Genomic DNA, 18,479 nt, shown 5'->3' with positions numbered 1-18,479 from the left:
ACAGTAAAATAGAGTAAAGTAGAGTAGAGTAGAGTAGAGTAGAGTAGAGTAGAGTAAAGTAGAGTAGAGTAGAGTAGAGTACAGTAAAGTAGAGTAGAGTAGAGTACAGTAAAGTTGAGTAAAGTAAAGTAAAGTAAAGTAGAGTAGAGTAGAGTAGAGCAGAGTAGAGTAGAGTACAGTAAAGTAGAGTAGAGTAGAGTAGAGTAAAGTAGAGTAGAGTAGAGTAAAGTAAAGTAAAGTAAAGTAGAGTAGAGTAAAGTAGAGTAGAGCAGAGTAGAGTACAGTAAAGTAGAGTAAAGTAGAGTAGAGTAGAGTAGAGTAGAGTAGAGTAGAGTAGAGTACAGTAAAGTAGAGTAAAGTAAAGTAGAGTAGAGTAGAGTAGAGTAGAGTAGAGTAGAGTAGAGTAGAGTAGAGTAGAGTACAGTAAAGTAGAGTAAAGTAAAGTAGAGTAGAGTAGAGTAGAGTAGAGTACAGTACAGTACAGTAAAGTAGAGTAAAGTAAAGTAAAGTAGAGTAGAGTAGAGCAGAGTAGAGTAAAGTACAGTAGAGTAGAGTAAAGTAGAGTAGAGTAGAGTAAAGTAGAGTAGAGTAGAGTAGAGTACAGTAAAGTAGAGTAAAGTAAAGTAGAGTAGAGTAGAGTAGAGTACAGTAAAGTAGAGTAAAGTAAAGTAAAGTAAAGTAGAGTAGAGTAGAGTAGAGTAGAGTAGAGTAGAGTAAAGTAGAGTAGAGTAAAGTAGAGTAGAGTAGAGTAAAGTAGAGTAGAGCAGAGTAGAGTAGAGTACAGTAAAGTAGAGTAAAGTAAAGTAGAGTAGAGTAGAGTAGAGTAGAGTTGAGTAGAGTAGAGTAAAGTAGAGTAGAGTAGAGTAAAGTAAAGTAGAGTAGAGTAAAGTAGAGTAGAGCAGAGTAGAGTACAGTAAAGTAAAGTAGAGTAGAGTTGAGTAGAGTAAAGTAGAGTAGAGCAGAGCAGAGTAGAGTACAGTAAAGTAAAGTAAAGTAGAGTAGAGTAGAGTTGAGTAGAGTAGAGTAAAGTAGAGTAGAGTAGAGTAAAGTAGAGTAAAGTAAAGTAGAGTAGAGTAGAGTAGAGTAAAGTAGAGTAGAGCAGAGTAGAGTACAGTAAAGTAGAGTAAAGTAAAGTAGAGTAGAGTAGAGTTGAGTAGAGTAGAGTAAAGTAGAGTAGAGTAGAGTAAAGTAGAGTAAAGTAAAGTAGAGTAGAGTAGAGTAGAGTAGAGTAAAGTAGAGTAGAGCAGAGTAGAGTACAGTAAAGTAGAGTAAAGTAAAGTAGAGTAGAGTAGAGTTGAGTAGAGTAGAGTAAAGTAGAGTAGAGTAGAGTAAAGTAGAGTAAAGTAGAGTAGAGTAGAGTAGAGTAGAGTAAAGTAGAGTAGAGTACAGTAAAGTAGAGTAAAGTAAAGTAGAGTAGAGTAAAGTAGAGTAGAGTAGAGTAGAGTAGAGTAAAGTAAAGTAGAGTAGAGTAGAGTAGAGTAGAGTAAAGTAGAGTAGAGCAGAGCAGAGTAGAGTACAGTAAAGTAGAGTAGAGTAGAGTAGAGTAGAGTAGAGTAGAGTAAAGTAGAGTAGAGCAGAGCAGAGTAGAGTACAGTAAAGTAGAGTAGAGTAGAGTAGAGTAGAGTAAAGTAGAGTAGAGTAGAGTAGAGTAGAGTAGAGTAAAGTAGAGTAGAGTAGAGTAGAGTAGAGTAGAGTAGAGTAAAGTAGAGTAAAGTAGAGTAGAGTAGAGTAGAGTAAAGTAAAGTAGAGTAGAGTAAAGTAGAGTAGAGTAGAGTACAGTAAAGTAAAGTAGAGTAGAGTAGAGTTGAGTAGAGTAGAGTAGAGTAAAGTAGAGTAGAGCAGAGCAGAGTAGAGTAGAGTACAGTAAAGTAGAGTAGAGTAGAGTAGAGTAGAGTAGAATAAAGGCACTTGGTGTAGGTGAGAGGGTTTGTTGTTGTGGGAAGTGGGAAGTGGGAAGTTGATGTGTTGTGATCATGAGGTTGATCTTCAACCTCAGACGGATTTATTTATCTGTCTTATTGTTAAATGAAATCTGTGTATGAAGGAGTTTCCGGCTGGTCAGAAAGATAACTCCTTATCCCTCTCTCCTAGTTATTATTTGCTGGAGGGCTGCAGGCATCTGGAGTGTTTACAGCACAAACGTTTGGAGTGTGTCCATAAACGTAAAAGCCTGCAGCCTCGTGCACACAGTCACGTCCACCGCCAGCTGACCTCTGAACTGTCCTTCAGGACGTAAATACTTCGACACCCGGAGCAGAGGGGTGACGGGGCGAGGCCGGCGAGCTGCGGTGGGTTCCGGGGTATTCAGGAGCAGGACTTGACCTCTGACCTCAGCGCTCAAATCAAACTGATGTACAGTTTCACTCAGGCTGATAAAATGCAGGTTCAATGAAGTTTTAGAAACGCAAATAATGTCATGAAATCTGGCGTTCTTCTACACGCTGCTCTGACTCCAGGTTAGATCATTTTATTCTCGAATTTTGCTTCAAAGGTTGCTGATGATACCTGTTAGTTTCAGCTTCTATAAATAAATACATTTAAAAAATAATAATAATAATAATAAATAAATAAATAAATAATACTCACTAAATAAATTAATGAGTGAATGACTATATAATAAAATAAAATAATAATAAATAAATAAATAATGACTAACTAAACAAATGAGTGAATGATTAAATAAATAAATAAATAATAGTGACTAATAAATAAATGAGTTAGTGATTAAATAAATAAATAAAATAATAATAAATAAATAAATAAATAAATAAATAAATAAATAAATAAATAAATAAACGAATGAGTGAATGATTAAATAAATAAATCAATAAATAAAAGGAAAATGAAAATTTGAAATTTGCTTTCTTATTTCTTTTTTAATGAAATGAGACTGAACTGACCGCACTGTTATGGAGACATGAGCTAAATTTACCTTTTTATATTATGTGAGACAAACTGCAGTTCCATCACCTCTGTACATTCAGCAAAACTGTCAAACTGACCAAATTTCACAGCAGTAATCCAATAAATTCAAGATTCAAAAAGCTTTTATTGTCATTTCAACCACATATAGCTGACGCAGTACATAGTGAAATGAAACAACGTTTCTCCAGGACCTGGTGCTACATAAACATACAACAACAAAGAGTTCAACACACACACACAAAAAAAAAAAACACCACAGAGCTAGGACAGAAGTTTGTCTTAGCCGCGTAAAGTGCACAGTGTGCAGCTAGGTGCAAACAGAGCATAGACAAGACAGTGCAAAAGACAATAAATACAAGAAAGACAACACAAAAAAACACAGGAACACTTAGCGCCGAAAAAGAAAGAAAAGAACATCTGTAATGGAATGTAAGTCAAATAAAATAACATAAAATGAAATGATGTAAAAAAAATATTGTGCAAAAATACAACAGCAGCGGTTGAGGTAGTGCAAATAGAAATAAACAAATACAACTATAGCAGCGGATGACAGGTTGAGGTAGTGCAATAAGTAATGAACAATATAAATGTGTGCGTGTGTGCATGTGTGCGTCCACACAGTCAAGAGAGAGTGTGTGTGTATCTGTGTGTGTGTGTGTGTGTGTATCTGTGTGTGAGAGAGACAGAGAGTTGTATACAATTCAGTCCTGAGTAAGAGTGTGTGTGTGCGTGTGTGTGTGTGTGTGAGAGAGTGTAGAACAGTTCAGTCCTAGGTGTTGAGGAGCCTGATGGCTTGAGGAAAGAAACTGTTACACAGACTGGTTGTGAGGGCCTGAATGTTCCGGTACCTCTTTCCAGATGGCAGGAGGGTGAAGAGTGTGTGTGAGGGGTGTGTGGGGTCAGCCACAATGCTGTTAGCTTTGCGGATGCAGCGTGCGGTGTAAATGTCTGTGAAAGAGGGAAGAGAGACTCTGATGATCTTTTCAGCTGTCCTCACTATCCACTGAAGGGTCTTGCGATCCTAGATGGTGCAGTTCCCAAACCAGGCAGTGATGCAGCTGCTTAGGATGCTCTCGATGGACCCTCTGCAGAACACAGTCAGGATGTGGGGAGGGAGATGGCTTTTCCTCAGCTTCCTCAGGAAGTAGAGGTGCTGCTGGGCTTTCTTGGTGATGGAGCTGGTGTTGAGTGACCAGGTGAAGTTCTCCTCCATATGGACACCAAGGAATTTGGTGCTCTTGATGATCTCCACTGAGGATCCGTCGATGAACAGCGGAGAATGGTCACTCTGTGCTCTCCTGAAGTCAACAACCATCATAGTTTTGTCGACATTCAGGGACAGGTTGTCGGCTTGCACCAGGCTGTTAGATGTTGCACCTCCTCTCTGTACGCTGACTCGTCGTTCTTGCTGATGAGACCCACCACGGTCGTGTCATCGGCGAACTTGACGATGTGGTTGGAGCTGTGCATTGCTGCACAGTCGTGAGTCAGCAGAGTGAACAGCAATGGACTGAGCACACAGCCCTGAGGAGCTCCAGTGTTCAGTGTGGTGGTGCTGGAGATACTGCTCCCGATCCAGACTGACTGAGGTCTCCCAGTCAGGAAATCCAGGATCCAGTTGCAGAGGTAGGTGTTCAGGCCCAGGAGACTCAGCTTCTCAATCAGCTGCTGAGGGATGATTGTGTTGAATGCTGAACTGAAATCTATGAATAGCATTAGAACGTAGGAGTCCTTACAGTCCAGGTGTGTGAGGGCCAGATGGAGGGTTGTGGTGATGGCGTCGTCCGTGGATGATACGCAAACTGCAAGGGGTCCAGCAAGGGTGGTAGCTGTGACTTGATGTGCCTCATGACGAGCCTCTCGAAGCATTTCATCACGATTGGTGTGAGTGCGACGGGACGATAATCATTGAGGCAGGAAACTGTAGACTTCTTTGGCACAGGGACGATGGTCGTTGTCTTGAGGCACGTTGGGATGAAGGAGCTGCTCAGCAAGATGTTGAAGATGTCAGTGAAGACATCTGCTAGCTGCTCTGCACACTCCCTGAGAACTTTGCCAGGAATGTTGTCTGGTCCAGCAGACTTCTGTGGGTTAACTCTGCATAGAGTTCTCCTCACGTCAGCCGTGGTGAGACAGAGCACTGGGTCATTAGGAGGAGGGATGGTCTTGCTCGCTGTTGTGTTGTTCTGTGCCTCAAACCGAGCATAGAAGTCGTTCAGCGCGTCTGGAAGGGAGGCATCACTGTCACAGGAAGGTGAAGTTGTCCTGTAGTTGGTGATCGCCTGAATGCCCTGCCACATGCGCCGGGAGTCTCTGCTGTTCTGGAAGTGGCCGTGGATTCTCTGGGCGTGTGCACACTTCGCCTCTCTGATGGCTCGGGACAGTTTGGCCCTTGCTATTTTTAAGGCCACCCTGTCCCCTGATCTGAAGGCAGAGTCTCTCGACTTCAGGAGAGCACGCACTTTCTCAGTCATCCACAGCTTCTGGTTGGAGCGTGTGGTGATGGTCTTGGAGACGGTCACGTCAACGATGCACTTCCCGATGTAGCCAGTCACTGATGCCATGTACTCCTCCAAGTCAATAGAGTCGCCGTTGGTTGCAGCCTCCCTAAACATGTCCCAGTCAGTGCACTCAAAACAGTCCTGAAGAGCAGAAATGGCTCCTGCTGGCCAGGTTTTAACCTGTTTCAGAACCGGTTTAGAGCGTCTGACGAGTGGTCTGTATGCTGGACTCAACATCACAGAGATGTGGTCTGAGTAGCCGAGGTGGGGGCGGGGCTCCGCACGATATGCGCCGGGAATGTTTGTGTAAATAACGTAAATAAACAGTAGATGCTTGTCTTATTTAAAAATACATAAAAGGAGAAGAGAGAGAGAGAGAGAGAGAGAGAGAGAGAGAGAGAGAGAGATCACAAACAAAGCACAGAAGAGAAAAATTTAAAGAGAGAGAAAGAAAGAAAAGGAGGAAGAGAAAGAAAGGAAGAGGAAAATTAAGAGAGAGTGCAATAGAGAAAGAAAGAAAAAAAGAGAGAGCACAAGAGAGAAAAGGTGAAATCAAGAAAGAGAGAGCAAGAGAGAGAAAGAGAAAGAAAGAAAGAAAGAAAGAAAGAAAGAAGAGAAAAAGTAGAGAGAGCAAGAGAGAGAAAGAGAGAAAAAGTAAAAGAAAAAACAAGAGAGAGAGAAGAAGAAGAAAGAAAGAAAGAAAGAAAGAAAGAAAGAAAGAAAGAAAGAAAGAAAGAAAGAAAGAAAGAAAAAGTAATAGAGAGAGTACAAGAGAGAGGGGGGCACAAGAGAGAAAAAGTGAAAGTGAGAAAGAGAGGGCAAGAGAAAAAACTGAGAAAGCAAGAAAGAGAAAGAGAAAGAGGAAGAGAGAGATAGAAAGGAAAAGAAGAAAAGTAAAAACAGCAAGAGAGAAGAAGAAGAAAAAGAGTAAGATAGGGAGAAGAAAATAAAGGAGAGAACACAAGAATGAAAGAAAGAAAGAAAGAAAGAAAGAAAGAAAGAAAGAAAGAAAGAAAGAAAGAAAGAAAGAAAGAAAGAAATCGTAATGGCTATCGTTGTTTATTGCAGAAGTGAAGCCCTCTGTTTATACTACTAATGTAAATAATCATTACATGAGAGCTCCACCTCCACATACAGGGCGGAGCCAGGAGCCGAACCCACAACTCATATATCAGGTGAAAGTGTATGAAAACATTTCCAGTGTAACCACAGTGTCTGCTACTACACCAGCTTTTCCTCTCAAAGCACCAGGTGAATATCATCACATCGTGTCCTCGTCTCTGACCACAGCCTCGGCTACTCTGAACAGCTTCAAGGCCTTCCAGCTGCAGATCTAACTTCAGGCTACCGATATCACCACCACACCCACATCTTGTGGACGGTTACATCAGTAAATATTTTGCTTTGAAACATGAAACCTAGCGTGTTTATAGCGCTAATCTGCGCCTGGGGCTAGTCAGAGCCGCGCTTATCTCACAGGATTTCGCTTGTATTCTCGGTCGAGCATCAGATACGCTCTTGTAATAATATTCTTGTTGACATCTCGTGGTTTCTCCATGGACATGCTCATGGTCTCTTTCTCTCCTGCAGATGTTCTGCTGGTGTTTGTGCGTCTCGTATCGTGGGTGGGTGAGAGAGAGAGCGAGAGAGAGAGAGGGAGCGCACAGAAGAGAAAAAGTAAAAGGGAGACAGAGAGAAAGAAAAAGAGGACAAAAAAGAAGGGAAGAGAAAAATTAAGAGAGCATGCAAGAGAGACAGACAGAGAGAGAGAGAGAGAGAAAGAGAGAGAGAGAGAGAGAGAGAGAGAGAGAGCACAAGATAGAAAAAGTGAAAGAGAGAAAAAAATGGAGAGTAAAAATAGAGGAAATAGAGATAGAGAAGCAATAGAGAGTGAGAAAGAGACTGAGAGATAGAAAGGTAAAGAAAAAAAGCAGAGGGGGGATAAGAGAGAAAGAGAGAGAGCACTGAAGAGAAAAAGTAAAAGAGAGACAGAGAGAAAGAAAAAGAGGACGAAAAAGAAGGGAAGAGAAAAATTAAGAGCATACAAGAGAGACAGACAGACAGAGAGAGAGAGAGAGAGAGAGAGAGAGAAAGAGAAAAGGAGAAGAGAAAGAAAGGGAGAGAAAAATAAGAGAGACCACAAGAAAGAAAGAAAGAAAGAAAGAAAGAAAGAAAGAAAGAAAGAAAGAAAGAAAGAAAGAAAGAAAGCTGCGAGCATCAAGTGCATGAAGTGTCTAACGTTCACACTTTCAGCTGAAACGCCTCAGCTGGGGACTTATGATGACTTTCTTCTTCTTCTTCCTCTTCTTCTTCTTCCTCTTCTTTTTCCCCAACAGGGTACAGCTATGCAATTCGGGATGCAGCTCAGACACAGATATGCAATAATAAATAAAATAATAATAAACTAGCAAAAAAAATGTAAAAATAAAATCAAATTTAAAGGAAAAACAGGCAAAGCAGAGATATCATAAATAATACACTTATACGCTGTAGGATTTATATAAACACACACACACACACACACACACTTAGAGCCTTGTTTATTTAGCATTTATTTAGCAACGTAAATAAACAGTAGATGCTTGTCATATAAAAATACATAAAAGGAGAAGAGAGAGAGAGAGAGAGAGAGAGAGAGAGAGAGAGCACAAACAAAGCACAGAAGAGAAAAATTTAAAGAGAGACAGAAAGAAAGAAAAAGAGGAAGAGAAAGAAAGGAAGAGAAAAATTAAGAGAGAGTGCAATAGAGAAAGAAAGAAAGAAAGAAAGAAAGAAAGAAAGAAAGAAAGAAAAGAGAGTACAAGAAAGAGAGAGAGAGAGAGAGAGAGAGAGAGAGAGAGAGAGAGAGAGAGAGAGAAGGTGAAAGCGAGAAAGAGAGCCTCGTTTATTTAGCATGTCCACCTTCCACAGCAGACTCTATTCCTGGACCCCTGACTCGGAGCTGAAGGGATTTTTACACTGATGAATATGAGCTCTACAGCTGGAACCTTCAGATTTCTCACCTTTCCTGTAACTGATGCCGGTAGACGACGGTGCAGCGTTTAGCGTCACGGTGTGGATTCGTTAACCGGAGGAAAGAGACGGGCGTAGCTCAGAGACTTCCTGATTGAAATAGGTCTCATTAAACACGTCACTAATCACTTTAGTACTGCGCTATGGTGGAAAACTGGACACAACGTACAGGAAGGTAGTCCTGCGTAACAGACATGCAAGAACACTGGAGACGGAGCTGAGACGGAGCTGAGACGGAGCTGCTTTTGCTTTTTTGTGGAAACTTGAATAGATGGAATCACAAGCACAAGTCTCTTTTATTAAACTTCTACCGGTGAAGATACATATGTAATTCTCCTGGTTCTCCTCTAAACCCTATTATGACCTCCTGGTTCTGGTTCTTCTTTCACATTTCCATAGTGACCTTGCAGTTCTGGTTCTCCTTTCATAGATCCATAATGGCCTTCTGGTTCTGTTCATGGTTCTTCTTTCACATTTCCAGTGTAACCTTCTTGGTCTGGTTCTCCTCAAATCTCCATAATGACCTTCTGGTTCTTCTTTCAGTTTTCCATTGTGACCTTCTGGTTCTGGTCCTGGTTCTTCTTTCACATTTCCATTGTAATCTTCTGGTTCTGGTTCTTCTATCACAGCTCCGTTATGACCTTCTGGTCCTAGTTCTTCTTTCACAGCTCAATAGTGAACGTCTGGTTCTGGTTCTGCAGGATTGGATGTGATCTCATTCTTTTCAACAACCTGGAAGTTAAAATGTATAAATGTACACAATGGCTGTCCAGTGAAACCCAACCTCATGAATTTTTCCACAGTCTACTCATCTCTATACTCATCACTATGATCCCTATACTCATCTCTACACTCATCACTATACTCATCTTTAAACGTATCCCTATACTCTTCACTATAATCATCTTTATACTTGTCACTCTACTCACCTTTATATTCATCACTATACTTATCTCTATGCTCATCACTATTCTCATCTCTACCATCATCAGTACTGATACCAAGCATCTTCAGATGAGATCTTGGTCACCTCCCTGATTAAAAGCTCTTCTCTCTGAGTCCCTTCAAATCTTCGAAAAATATAAAAACACAAAGACATTTTTTATTATAATATCAGCGTAAACATCCAGCTCCAAGTGTTTTATTGGGTAAAATTACGAAGCACAAGCAGAGCATTCCACCTCAGTGGATTACCGCTCCATGCGCTGGCGTGTTTCATACAGTCATTTCACGTCTCTTTAAATGACTCGATGACATCATCGCTCGGAGTGTGTGTGTGACCTCTTCTGCTCTTTTCCTTGTATTGTCCCCAGTGAACTTTTATTATTTACTCTATATTTTTCTCTCACAGCCATTAAGCCGAGCGCAGATGGAAATGTGGATTGTCTTTAGCATGCGATCCACAAACACACACACATGCACACACACACACACACACACTAAGTCCACTAAGGACTCTTTTTAAAAAGGAACTAAAGTAATACGTGAGTAATAAACAGATAACAGTCCCTCCAGGATTTCATGAAGTCTTTTTTTGTAGATTCTTGAACACACACACACACACATATATCCTTCTTCACTTCTGTACCTGTTAGAAACATGACAATGAGTTCATACGGAAAACATCTTCACCTTTCCACCCAATTCCTCTTAATTGGTCGTCACCATTACATAGAAAGAGAGAACTGAATCAGCTTTTCCCCCTAAAGCTCCAGCTGACGCAGAAGCCTGAAAATTTCAGCTCATGTTCACATTCTCACCATCATGCTGGGGCTTGTGCAGGTCACCGACGCGTCTACACTTGAAGAGATGAGATAATAAACAGATAACAAGTCAATAGTCTCATAATTACACGTCTCACTGATATAGGTTTGGTAACATTTATGGAAGGAGTCTCCCGTTTCAGCGCTTTGTAACATCCAGACATCTCAGTAACATAAAAAAGTGACATACTTTTATCTTATTAACTTTTAGAGTAAAAATAGTTAAGATACTTTAAGACAGGGGTCCCCAACCTATTTTGTACCATGGACCAGTTTAATACTGGGCAATTTTCCCATGGCCCTGGGGGGGTGATTGGTAGGAGGAGCTCTCTAGTGACATTTGTTTTTGGGTAATTGTAGCGTGGGTTAGCTTGGGGACTGATGTATTGAAAAACCCAGAGTGTAATGGCACTCATTATTGACGTACTGATTGTATAGCGTTTGTCCGCTTGAACTAGTAAACAAATATGACATTACACAAAATAATAAAGGAGACGCCGCTAGTCCGAGAGCGTCTAGCCGCTGCGTCCACGCCACGGAATACATGAATAACCAGTTAAAATAACAATTAAGAAAGAAGAGGAAGTAAAGCTGCAGCAGTTTTTAATCTTTTTCTATTCTATGCGGTAATTTACCGTATGGAGCCGCGCACACACGTCATCGGACGTCGCTGGATTACTTCATACTGTAATTTACTCATACTGATGCTCCATCACAAGTAGCAAGACGTGTTAGGTGTGTATAAACACAGGGTGATTCATCTCAACCTGTCATCCTATTTCTATTATTCTGCCAGTTCCAGTAGGATTAGTGAATGCTCTGGTCTTCTGATTGGCTCAGACCTGGACCTTTGCTCCTTTACACACAAGAAAACATTAATACAGTAATTTTTACTATTATTTAGATTATTTTCTGGTGTTGGATTAAGCATGTTGGATGTAGTTAACCCCTAGACGTTAATTAATATGATAACTAACAAACATGTACTTAAGGTGGTCGTTATTGAAGCATCAGACTCACGGTGTAGTTCTATTTAACTCTTTATTCGAGATTAATCCCAGCCTTGCCATGTTACAGTTGCTATAATAAAAATGGAAGAGAGAAAGAAAGAAAGAAATATATACTATATACGAGAATAGGGATTCACTTATGATAAAATAAGCATTGATTCAGGGATTAGTGTGTGATTAGTCTTGTTCATATTTTCCCGTAACTCGCACAACCTTCGTTTAGAATCAACGACTGAGAAGATCTTTAACTCTCCATCTGGAATCAAGACTTTACAGACTCCTGAAGAGTTCAGTCCAATGAAGTCGTTACAGTCTCCAAGATTAGCGGCGTCAAATTTTTAGTAGACACATAATGATACCTAGTCCTGGAAGTCCTGGAAGTCCTGAGAGTCTTGAGAGACGGCCCTGTGACAGCTGTTTATTTATTTACAGCTAAAGGCATCATGCCACACCACTAATCATTGCAGACATGTAACGCAACACCGACCCGGAACGGACACGGCCGAGCGCCGTAACACGAGGACGGATCTGCTCGAGCGCAGACGCATCTCATCACCTCGTCATCGATCCTGAGAGTAGACACACTGTATGCTATATTAGGTTGGCGTAGCAGGAGGCACCCAAGGTTACTGGTGTACTGTCGAGGAAATCCTGTTCTGTTAAACTCACACACCGCTGTGAGTAACAGGGCTACAGGCTGCAGATTCACAGCATGGAATAGATAGTTGGATGGATGGATGGATGGATGGATAAATTGTCCCATGAAAAGGAACCTTAACTATGCATAAACACTGAATAAAATAAAAACACACCACTTTCCCAGCATGCTTTGCTCCTCTCTGGAGATGTAATGCTCACTGTGTTGGAAGATGAGTCCCGTATCCCATGCATCACACTAACACTCATTACATTAGGGGCCTTTCAATTACTTCTCAATGTTTATGTTAATTAGCAGCTGATAACTTTGGGAATTGATCCATGTTTCCAAACAGGAGAAGTTCTTACAAAGTTTTACTGGGATATGATAAAGTATTTGGGTGAAGCCGTCATGTGGTCATGTGACTGGAGGATCTCAGGAAGATATCAGGAAGGAACAGAAACGTGGGGGATTATCTGATCATTCTTTTTGATTAGAAGAACAGAGAAGAAGTGAGCGAGGCCCTTATTTAGAAATAAAGCAGCGGGTAGTTTAATGAAGGTCGCTAAACATAATGTTTATATGAAACCAGGATCAAATATGGCTTTGGAATGTTGGATATCTCCACACACATCTCTTTCTATCTCTCTATCTCTCTCTCTCTCTCTCTCTCTCTCACACACACACACACACACACATTTCAGGTTCCTTACAAGAGTTTGACAGACTTCCAGAAGTGATCCTCAGACTCAGACACTGTGTTTGTGCTCTACACGATAAAAGTGACCTTCTTAACCATTCCACAGTTCAGGACTTTTCAATGGAACACGGAGTCTTTTCTGAGAAATGCCTCGTTTTCAGTTTTACTCCCTCTCAGGTCAGCCAGAATTTCCCTCGGTCATGTGACTCACAATCCAAACAAGTCATTACAGACTCGGAGGACGGCTTCCTGGCGCTGCTAAGTGCTGTTCTCTGATTGGCTCGAACCGAAGATCACGCTAAATTTGATTGGCTGAGGGAAATGTTCACGAGGGCTTCCACACACACACGGCGTGTTCAGTCGGCCCCACATCTTTTCCTTCCACCTCTCCCTCTCTCTCTCTCTCCCTCCCTCTCTCTCCCTCTCCCTGCATTACTGTCTCAGAGAAGAGCATTCAGTTACACTATACACAATAATGTGAAGAGGTTAAGTGGATATGACAGACAGATAGAGGTAAAGATAAGAAATAGACAGACAGGCAGAAAGAAAGGCAAAATGTGAAGTGAAGACAGACAAACAGACAGACAGACAGACAGACAGACAGACAGACAGAAAAAGGACAGATGAATAAAGGCAGAGAAGCTGAATAAATGCAAAATGTGAAGTAAAGACAGACCGACAGACAGACAGACAGAAAAGGGCAAATATGAGTCGTAAAGACAGACAGATAAAGAAAAGCAAGGGAAAGAAAGCAAGACAGACAGACAGACAGACAGAAAAAGACAGATGAATAAAGGCAGAGAAGCTGAATAAAGAGAGGCAGACAGGTAGACAGATAGATAAACAGACACAGACAGATAGACAGAAAGACAAATTGAAAGGGGCAAATATGAGTGGTAAAGACAGTCAGATGAAGAAAAGCAAGGAAATGAAATCAAGACAGACAGACAAAGAGACAGACAGGAAAAAGACAGATGATTAAACTGAATAAAGAGAGGCAGACGGGTAGACAGACAGACAGAAAAGGGCAATTATGAGTGATAAAGCCAGAGATAAAGTAAGGCAAGGAAAAGATATCAAGACAGACAGACAGACAGACAGACAGACAGACAGACAGACAGACAGATAGATAGATAGATAGATAGATAGATAGATAGACAGATAGATAGATAGAAAAAAGACAAAAACTGGCAAAAACAGACAGACAGGTGGATAGACAGACAGTTCCATATCTCATGCAGACTAAATAAAGTAGATGAAACAGCTTGAACTGTTGAATGGCCAAACTGTCAGCGTTTTAATGCTAAGGGTTAGCTTCCATCTGAACATTATTCCCTTCATCCCCTTAACTGTCTCACCTCCGAACACACCGCGTCTCACCGAGACTCACACCACACGCAGCTTTCAATCTAAACCAGCTTTAAATTTTACTGAAGTCCTCCGTGTCCTGTGTGTCTCACTGGTGTTCTGTGGCTCATTAGTTAAGCAAACGTCCTGTACTGAAATATCACACACACAGCGAGTTCCAGCTCTTAAACTTGGTATCGCTAAACTAATTTAGCATGCGATAAACCGCTAGCAGCGTTTCTCTTGTGGGTGTTTACCGACCGCTAACCTGTCGTGCACTGTTTATAGATTGATTCTAAAGCTAACTAGTTGTTACATGGTAAGTTACCTGTTGGGATTAGTCTTAGTTTTGTTGGCAGATTAGCAAAGCAAGCTACCTGTACTAGCTATATACTGTACACACACCAGAAGCGAGCACAAAACGATTTCTGCTACTTCCTTTCAACGTTTTTTTTTCTCTTCAAAACATCTAAAATATACCTGTCAAACCTCTTCTTCCTGAACACAGACACACACGCACACACACACACACACACACACACACACACACAGAATTCTGCATGCTCTAGCATTTAGTACAGCTTCTAAAGGCTGATGCTGCATTTTAAACATGACCTGAGATCAAATCTGAATCAGCTACATAAAGCTTTTAGGGAAGTGAAACTGTAAAGTCATGAACTCTAAATATCTGACTAGCATGATAATCTAGGTTTAGTGTAAAATACGGGTATGGAAGTATGTAAAGTGTGTACATTTTGTGCTTTCAAGCCAAGAAAACCTGAAGAGAATCCATGTGTAATAAAACACTGTGAGCTGTGTGTTAAGCACTAAGCGCTAATCTCTGTGCTGTCTTCTACAAATACTCATGTGAGAAAAATTTCCCTAAATTCCCCTCTGAATAGACGAGTCATGACTGAACATTTAACCCAGATGAGTGATGAGCTCAGCGTCAATAATAAGATCATGCTCTCTTTCTGTATGATGTCTGTCTGTAGCTTTATGTCTGCCTTGCTATTTCTGTCTGTCTCTTTCCCTGTTATCTCTCTGCTCGCTCAATGCCTCTTTCTCTCTCTCTGTCTATATGTCTGTCTCTTTATATCTGTCTCTCTCTGTCTGTCTGTCTTTCTCACTGTCTGTCTCTCTCTCTCTTTCTCTCACTCTGTCTCTCTCTCTGTCTATATGTCTGTCTCTTTATATCTGTCTCTCTCTATCTCTTTATATCTGTCTCTGTCTGTCTGTCTGTCTTTCTCACTGTCTGTCTCTCTCTCTCTTTCTCTCACTCTGTCTCTCTCTCTGTCTATATGTCTGTCTCTTTATATCTGTCTCTCTCTATCTCTTTATATCTGTCTCTGTCTGTCTGTCTGTCTGTCTGTCTCTCTTCCTCTCTGCCTCTATGTCTGGCTGTTATCTCTTTCTCTGCTCTCTCTCTTTCTCTCTCTCTCTCATTTTTAGTTTCACTAAAATGTCAAAGTACTTTATTAGCATGATTGTGAGCATACAATATGGCCAAAGCATCAAGAAAGAAAGGAAAGGAGAAATAAAAAATAAAACAAAATAAAATACAATACAATATAATGAGGGTTCTCTCTCTCTCTCTCTCTCTCTCTCTCTCTCACACACACACACACACACACACACACACACACCTTCAGTGACACGTTTTTTCCTCCACATGTGTCACTAGTTTCTGTTTTTCCCAGACACAACAGCATCATTACACACAGAAACAATTAAGCACTCTCTGATTGGTTCTTCAGCGTGATCACTCGCGCTCTGATTGGCTGATGGGCATGGCCATGCTGTGTTCATGCTGCGAGCGCATGCTAGCTTTTCCTCCAGCCCAGGTTGACTCAAACCAGTTTGCTCTAAAGAGCAGTTTCCTCTTTGTGTAACTGATGTGAAACCGCAGGCCTCCCCAGTGTTCAGGGTACAGTCTGTTCAGAGGGGTGTGCGTGATGCACGTCTCAGGGGTGTGTATGATTTCCGGTGGGAAATCTGATATTTTGCTGAAGCTGGGGTTTTCACATCCTTAAACACTAAATAAAGAAACGGTGTTCTATATGTAACTGTTCCTACTACAGCACTAGGTTTTTTTTTACAATCTTACAAACTTCTTCTTCTTTTAAATCTTCACACAATGTTATTCTCAGCGCCTGAAGAAGCAGTGTAGCTAACACTAATATGTTTAAGCCTCAGGTTTTGCAAACGTTAAGACACTTGAGCAATATGATATTGTTTTTCTAGCAACAGCTGGTTGAGACTTTCTGTGAGGACACGTTGCTTAGCGGTGATAAGCGGAGCCTCGAGCGTTAGTGCTTTAACAGTAAACAACCTGGATATACTACATATACTACATTGCCAAAAGTTGTACATGAATGTAATATGGAGTTGTCCCGCCCTTTGTAGCTATAACAGCTTCAACTCTTCTGGGAAGGCTTTCCACAAGGTTTAGAAGTGTGTTTATGGGAATTTTTGACATTTGTGAGGTCAGGCACTGATGTTGGATGAGAAGGTCTGGCTCACAGTCTCCGCTCTAATTCATCTCAAAGGTGTCCTATGGGGTTGAGGTCAGGACTCTGTGCAGGACAGTCAAGTTCCTCCACACCAAACTCACTCATCCATGTCTTTATGGACCTTGCTTTGGTCACTGGTGTGCAGTCATGTTGGAACAGGAAGGGGTCATCCCCAAACTGTTCCCACAAAGCATGAAATTGTCTGAAGCTGAAGCATTAAGAGTTCCTTTCACTGGAACTAAGGGGCCGAGATCAACCCCTGAAAAACAACACCTGAAATCATTGATTTGGAGGGGTGTCCCAATACTTTTGGCAATATAAGCAGGTGATTAAGACTAATAAATTAATTAAGACTAATAAATCATTTTTATTGCACAATATTAATAATATCAGAATGCTGCGATATTTTGATTCCTTACAAAATCCAAAATGTGAAATTTCAACATACTTTATTTGATTTCTATATTTTATTTACTTCTTTATTTCAGTTTCTTTGTCACGCTTGCTAAATTTATGTTCTTGTAATTCTTGTACTTCTCGTTCTTTCGTTATAAACCGGTGTATTTAAGGTGCTGCTATGCAACTTTGTGCTACTTCCTGGACTGGTCATGTGCAAGCGATCGAGCAAGAGCACGTGTTCTGCAGTATGCTGATGAACCCTAAACCACAAAAAAAAAGCTAAAAATGTATCTAAAAACAGATCATGCAAGATTTAAAAAACTCCAAGTGAAGGAAATCGTTCACCTGCCCGTGGATCTGCTTCAGCGTCTATATTTCCGTATCCTGACCTGAGTAACTGTAGCAGAGACGTAAACATGACAGTTGAGAGAATAAAAAAGAAACACAGATATAATATTATGTTATGGCAGTCGTTTGCCTTCGGTGGCGAACCACGGTGTCGTATTTCACTGCAACTTTGTTCAAAACAGCCCCGGGACATGGAGGACATGAAGGCATGCAAGACGTGATCAGGTACAAGAACATGTGTGTGTGTGTGTGTGGTGTGAGTGCGTGCAGACCGGCAGGCGGTGGAGAACGCTATAGGAACATTAGTGTGCAAACACACTCCTCCCTTGAAGGCTGAGATCGGAATGTTCCCAGTCGAGTTTAGAGAAGCAAAAAAAAACACAGAGAAGAGGCTAAGAAGGAAAACAGACGCAGCAGGAGGAAAGACAGTGCAGGGGCAGACGGGGTAAATGTGCCTCACTGATGTTCAAACATAAACCTGATCGATACCAAGTGGCATTTGTTAATGCAAAAAATATGAAGACTGTAAGACTTAAAGCAGATTATTTTGGATTTTTGAAGAAATTTCTTCAGATTTTCTTTCTAGCTGTAGATCTTCATCATGGTGGGTGTTTAGACAGAGGGACACGCCCCCTGGGTTTCATCTTCTTTTGGACTGATTGATTGAGAAAGAAAGAAAGAAAGAAAGAAAGAAAGAAAGAAAGAAAGAAAGAAAGAAAGAAAGAATATAAAAGCACAGATTTCATCCAGTCAAAAAACAGATGACAAAAACTGCTTTATTTATTTATTTATTTATTTATTTATTTATTTGTTTATTATTTTTTATTTTTTTATTTTTTTATTTTTTTATTTTTTTATTTACATACTTAATCCTTTTTCCTGCTTAGCATTTTTGATATTTTGAGGAAGCATGTGAAGCCAATAAAGTATTGCAACTTTAAAAACAAAAAATAAAATAAAATAAAATAAAATAAAATAAAATAAAATACACAAATACAACTGCCTCTCTAACTTTAAGGGTGTTTGTGTGTTTGTGTGTGTGTGTGTGTGTGTGTGTGTGTGTGTGTGTGTGTGTGTGTGTATTAGTTTCACATCATTCTTTTTACACCATCAATAAGATCTCATGATCTGTTTGGTTGCTCAACTCTTCCGTTATTCAGCAATTGAAATCTGAGTCAGCCTCCAGTGAGACAAATCCATTAAATCTACCACCATTACACATTTCTGAACACTTCTATACATCACTAATGTTCCTCTAACTGGTCAGAGCTGGTCTATAAAAAGGGAAGGAGAGAGAGAGAGAGAGAGAGAAAGAAGAAGGTAA

This window comes from Hemibagrus wyckioides, linkage group LG12 (genome assembly GCF_019097595.1).
Source record: "Hemibagrus wyckioides isolate EC202008001 linkage group LG12, SWU_Hwy_1.0, whole genome shotgun sequence".
NCBI lineage: Eukaryota > Metazoa > Chordata > Actinopteri > Siluriformes > Bagridae > Hemibagrus > Hemibagrus wyckioides.
The sequence above is the reverse complement of the archived record's forward strand: the minus strand, read 5'-3'. Positions refer to the sequence as shown.